This window comes from Rattus norvegicus, chromosome X (genome assembly GCF_036323735.1).
Source record: "Rattus norvegicus strain BN/NHsdMcwi chromosome X, GRCr8, whole genome shotgun sequence".
Classification (NCBI taxonomy): Eukaryota; Metazoa; Chordata; class Mammalia; order Rodentia; family Muridae; genus Rattus; species Rattus norvegicus.
This window is the reverse complement of record NC_086039.1, coordinates 12116331-12122874: the sequence shown is the minus strand read 5'-3', so window position 1 is coordinate 12122874 and position 6544 is coordinate 12116331. Positions and strand designations below refer to the sequence as shown.

At 43.6% G+C, this 6544-nt stretch overlaps 1 pseudogene; it reads left to right on the top strand.

The window, feature by feature from the left end:
- The first annotated feature begins 819 nt into the window (after nucleotides 1-819).
- Nucleotides 820-3841, top strand: Gapdh-ps81 (Glyceraldehyde-3-phosphate dehydrogenase, pseudogene 81; annotated as a pseudogene).
- The last annotated feature ends 2703 nt before the right edge of the window (nucleotides 3842-6544 follow it).

Below are 6544 nucleotides of genomic sequence, written 5' to 3'. Positions count from 1 at the left end.
TGTGGTACATCTACACAATGAAATATTACTCAGCTATCAAAATCAATGACTTTATGAAATTCGTAGGCAAATGGTTGGAAGTGGAAAATATCATCCTGAGTGAGGTAACCCAATCACAGAAAAACACACATGGTATGCACTCATTGATAAGTGGCTATTAGCCCAATTGCTTGAATTACCCTAGATGCCTAGAACAAATGAAACTCAAGACGGATGATCAAAATGTGAATGCTTCACTCCTTCTTTAAAAGGGGAACAAGAATACCCTTGGCAGGGAATAGAGAGGCAAAGATTAAAACAGACACAGAAGGAACACCCATTTAGAGCCTGCCCCACATGTGGCCCATACATATACAGCCATCCAATTAGACAAGATGGATGAAGCAAAGAAGTGCAGGCCGACAGGAGCCGGATGTAGATCGCTCCTGAGAGACACAGCCAGAATACAGCAAATACAGAGGCGAATGCCAGCAGCAAACCACTGAACTGAGAACGGGAACCCCGTTGAAGGAATCAGAGAAAGGACTGGAAGAGCTCGAAGGGGCTCGAGACCCCTTATGAACAACAATGCCAAGCAACCAGAGCTTCCAGGGACTAAGCCACTACCTAAAGACTATACATGGACTGACCCTGGACTCTGACCTCATAGGTAGCAATGAATATCCTAGTAAGAGCACCAGTGGAAGGGGAAGCCCTGGGTCCTGCTAAGACTGAACCTCCAGTTAACTAGATTGTTGGGGGGAGGGCAGCAATGGGGGGAGGATGGGGAGGGGAACACCCCTAAAGAAGGGGAGGGGTAGGGATTAGGGGGATGTTTGCCCAGAAACCAGGAAAAGGAATAACACTCGAAATGTATATAAGAAATACTCAAGTTAATAAAAAAAAAAGAAAATGCTTTATAGTTAGGTCTTATGGAGGCATTTTCATAATAGAAGTTTCCTCCTTTCAGATAACTCTAGCTTGTGTCAAGTTGACATAAAAGTAGCCAGCACTAGCTGCGTTGAATAAATATTTTTCTTTTTATTCCTAAAAAAAATAGAGGCTATTATATTATATGGCTTGCACTCTCTATTTGTTAAGCAAATATTAAGTACTTGGGCTATGCAGAATAGTGTTACTCTCCAAGTCTGGAAGGGATTGGTGTTATCTGTGCTAGAAGCTGGTCAGCAATTACAATGGTTGTTGTGGTGGAGGCAGAAAGGCACAAAAAAGGAACAACATAATATAGCAAGGAGGATAAATGTTACTAAAGGCTAGCTTCTTGGTGAAGAGCATTATGCTGATCTACAAGAAGAAATCCAGGCTCTCTGCTCCTCCCTATTCCACATCTTCTCATACAGTGCCAGCCTTGTCTGGTAGACAAGATGGTGAAGGTCTGTGTAAACAGATTTGGCCATATTGGGCACCTGATTACCAGAGCTGCCTTCTGCTCTGCAGTTGGCAAAGTGTAGATTATTGCCATCAGTGACCCCTTCATTGACCCTAACTACATGGTCTACATGTTCCAGTATGACTCTACCCATGGCAAATTCAGTGACACAGTCAAGGCTGAGAATGGGAAGCTTGTCATCAACAGGAAGCCCATCACCATCTTCCAGGAGCAAGATCCTGCTAAGATCAAATGGGGTGATGCCGGTGCTGAGTACATTGTGGAGTCTATTGGCGTCTTTACCACCATAATGAAGGCTGGGGCCCAATTGAAGGGTGGGGCCAAAAGGGTCATCATCTCCACCTTTTCTGCCAATGCCCTCATGTTTGTGATGGGTGTGAACCAAGAAAAATATAACAACTCACTCAAGATTGTCAGCAGTGTATTCTGCACCACCAACTGCTTAGCCCCCTGGCCAAGGTCATCCATAACAACTTTGGCATCACAGAAGGACTCATGACCACAGTCCATGCTATTGCTGCCACTCAGAAAACTCTGGATGGCACCTCTGGAAAGCTGTGGTGTGATGGCTATGGGGCTGTCCAGAACATAATCCCTGCATCCACTGGTGCTGCCAAGTCTGTGGGCAATGTCATCACAGAGCTGAACAGGAAGCTCACTGGCATGGCCTTCTGTGTTACTACTCCCAATATATCTGTTGTGGATCTGACTTGCCGCCTAGAGAAATCTGCCAAGTATGATGACATCAAAAATGTGGTGAAGCAGGCATCCAAAGGCCCACTAAAGGGCATTCTGCCAGCCCCAAGTTGTCTCCTGTGACTTCAACAGTAACTCACATTCTTCTACCTTGATGCTGGGGCTGGCATTGCTCTCAGTGACAACTTTGTAAAGCTCATTTCCAGTTATGACAATGAATACCTCTACAGTAACAGGGTGGTGGACCTCATGGCCTACATAGCCTCCAAGGAGTAAAAATCCCTGGACCACCCACCCAGCAAGGACACTGAGAACAAGAGAGAGACCTTCCGTTGCTGAGGAGTCCCTGTTCCAACTCAGCCCCCAACACTGAGCATCTCCCTCACAATTTCCACCCCAGACCCCCATAATAACAGGGCCTAGGGAACCCTCCTTACTCTCTTGAATACCATCAATAGCATTCAGTGCACCCCCTACCACACACACAAAAGAACAAGTCCAATCTGATGATATCATAATTGAACAATGTCATGTTGCAACTTTAAGAGTTTGGGATATGATTTAGGAGCCAGGGAAGAAATCTACCTCATTTACAAAGGCAATACAGGGACCTACAGAAGCCTTTACTGTTTTCTTACAGAGATTGGGTTGAACTATAAATAGAGCCATATCAAACCCTGGAACCAGACAGTCACTGATAGAGATCTTAGCATTTGAAAAATGTGAATACTGAATGTAAGAACAACAAGAGCATTGAAAGCACAAGGAATCCTGATAGACAAATGGATAAGAGAGACAACTGTAATTGGCTCTCAGGAACATCACAGGACATAGCTAGAAGTCTTAGGAATCAAAATGCTCAATGATTTAATTGTGGTGAATCTGGCCATTTCCAAAGAAATTGTAAGGTTAGAAGATTCAGAACTCAAAATAACAGGTATATTGACTCTAGAGAATATGGTAATCGTAGATGAGAACAAGCAGGTCCTGGTTTCTATGAGCCATAAAGGCTTCCAGGGTATTATAGCTCCTGTGGAAATGGCAAACATCAGTCTAAACATTGTAGGTCTAAGAGAGACATACAAAGTAACCTCTTGTCATTGGGAAATGAACAGTGGGGACTGTCAGCTTGAGGTCCTGCAGCAAACAATATGAGTCATCTTCCTTTGGTCAACCAGGAGGTACCAAATGGGCAAGAAAATCAAAACTAAATATCTTATACATGCTACAGTGCAGCTTTGGATCTGGTCACAGATATGCCTCTTACACTATCCCCCAAAATGGAATGTTACAAGTTAATGACTGGTATTTATGGTTCTTTACCTTCAGGGATAGTGCGAATAATTTTAGGAAGAAGTGGATTAACTTCTCAACAATTTATTGTACACCCAGGCATAGTAGATGGGGATAGCAAGGAAGAAATTAAAATTATGGTATATGTAAAAAAGAAACTGGAGATGCAAATTAATGCAGAGGATAAAATTGCTCAGCTCATGTAAAATACAGAGGCAAATGCTAGCAGCAAACCACTGAACTGAGAATAGGACCCCCATTGCAGGAATTAGAGAAAGGATTGGTAGCTAACCCATATGAACAACAATGCCAACCAACCAGAGCTTCCAGGGACTAAACCACTACCCAAAGATTATACGTGGATGGATCTATGGCTCCAGCTGCATATGTAGCAGAGGATGGCCTTGTTGGACACCAATGGAAGGGGAAGGCCTTGGTCCTGCCAAGGCTGGGCCCCCCAGTGTAGGGGAATGTCGGGGGAAAAGGGGGTGTATGGGGGGGTGGATAGGGAGAGGAACACCCTTATAGAAGAAGGGGAGAGGGATGGGATAAGAGGCTTATGTCTGGGAAACCAGGAAAGGGAATAACATTTGAAATATAAATTAAAAAATATCCAATAAAAGAAAAAAAGAATTGCTCAGCTGTTGTTTCCTTATTTCAAGGGCAAGGCTGCACAGGTAAAAAGAACAAGGGCTTTTGGGAATACTGAAAAACATGTGTTCTGGCAAACAGTGGTTAATGATCAGAGATCCAAATTCATGGTACAAATGAACAGTGTTGAAATGGAAGTTTTGGTGGGTACAGGAGCTGAGGATTAGTATAGCTTCTCAAAAATCCAGATTGGCTACTTCAGAAGGTTTACACAGTTTGTAGGGATTGGTAAATTATCAGGAATAAGACAATGTGTCCGATGGATTAACTGTGTAGGACCAGAAGGGCAAACTGGAAAGTTGAGACCTTATGTGGCTGACGTACCCATAAATTTATGGGGAATGGATCTTTTACGAAAATGGTGTACTCAATCATATTCCTGCAATTCTAAGGACAGTGAATAAGGAAATTAGGGGTGATATGGTAGATTATCCCTGGGGAAGCTAGTGATATGGGTGATAGAAAACAATCACAAGCTGTGTGCATTATCAAAACACAAGACATCACAGGGATTGAGTTTCCAAATTTATATAAAGGGTCACTGCTGACATACCAGCAGCCTTGTCCCTAAAATGGACAGCCTTGTCCCTAAAATGTCCCTATTAAATAGACAGGTATAGAAAGAGCAGTGGCCCATAACAAAGGAAGAACATATCCCTGTGTTTGTTGTGAAAAAGAAATCAGGAAAATGGAGGACGACAACTGATTTAAGAGCAGTTAACAAGGTAATTCAACAAATGGCTCCTTTACAGCCTAGACTTCCTTTACCATTTTTGTTACTGAGATCATGGCCTATATAGTAATGGACTTGACAGATTGCTATTTCACAATACCCTTGCATGAATGGGAGAGGGAAAGGTTTGCTTTCTCAGTAACTATTCTGAACAACAGTAGTCCAATGAAAAGAAACCATTGGAAAGTACTTCCACAGGAAATTTAAATAGTCCAACTTTATGTCAATATTTTGTACAACAACCATTAGAAATAATTTGTAGGCAATTTCCTCCATCTATCATTTATCATTATATGGATGACATTCTGTTGGCTGGTTCTGATGAAAATGCTTTAGAGAAAATGTTTAAGGAAACACAAAGAATTCTGCCGTGCTGGGAGTTACAGATTGCTATAGGAAAAATACAAATAGGAGATTCACTTAGTTACTTGTATTATAAAATCAGTCAACAAAGTATTCAACTGCAATAGGTACAGATCTGTAGGGACCAATTGTAAACTCTTTTTTTGTAATTTTATTTACATTTCAAATGTTGTTCCCCTTCCTGGTTTTCCCTCCATAACCACTCCCATCCCCCTTTGCCTCTATGAGGGTGTTCCCCACCAACCCCCCTATTCCCACCTCACCACTCTAGCATCTCCTTACTCTGGGTCATCGAGCCTTCACAGGACCAAGGGGCTCCCCTCCCATTGATGCCAGATAAAGCAATCCTCTGCTACATGTGCAGCTGGAGGCAACGGTCTGTTCACGTGTACTCTTTGGTTGGTGGTTCAGTCCCTGGAAGCTCTGGGGTGGGTCTAGTTGGTTGATATTGTTGTTCTTCCTATGAGGTTGCAATCCCAGTCAGCTTCTTCAGTCCTTCCTCTAACTCTTCCATTGGGGGCCCCAGGCTCAATCCAATGGTTAGCTGTGAGTATCTGCATCTGTATTGATCACGTGCTGGCAAAGCCTCTTAGAGAATATCCATACTAGGCTCCTATCGCCAAGCACTTCTTGGTATCAGCAACAGGGTCTGGGTTTGGTGTCTGTAGGTGGGATGGATCCCCAGGTGGGGCAGTCTCTGCCCCATTTGTTGTCTCTGCATTTCCTTTTGACAGGAGGAATTCTGGGTAAACATTTTTGAGATGGGTAAGTGGGATGGTTTGTATATGCTTGGCCCAGGGAGTGGCACTATTAGGAGGTGTGGCCTTGTTGGAGTAGGTGTATCACTGTGGGTGTAGGCTTAAGACCCTCACCCTAGCTGTCTGGAAGTTAGTATTCTGTTAGCAGCCTTCAGATGAAGATGTAGAGCTCTCAGTGCCTCCTGCACCGTGCCTACCTGGATGCTGCTATGCCTCTGACTTGATGACTGAAACTCTGACCCTGTAAGCCAGCCTCAATTAAATATTATCCTAAGAGTTGCTTTGGTCATGGTGTCTGTTCATAGCAGTAAAACCCTAACTATGACAGTAGGTGGCCTGATTCCTCAAATGGGGGCCATGCCTATCTACTGGAGGTGGTCTCTACAGGTTCTCTCTCCTCTTTGTTGGGTATTTCCACTAATGCCATCCCTGTTGGGTCCTGGGAACCTCTTGCTTCCCTGGCATCTGGGACTTTCTAGTAGCTACCCCCAGTTCTTCATCCCCCATTACTACATATTTCTGTTCAATTTCCTAACCCTTGGTTCTTCTCTCCTGTGTCTTCCTATACCTGATCCCCACCCTTTCCCCCCCCTCCTCCTCTCTACCTCTCAGGTTCCTCCCTCTATCTTCTGTGATTATTTTGTTCCTTCTTCTAAGTAG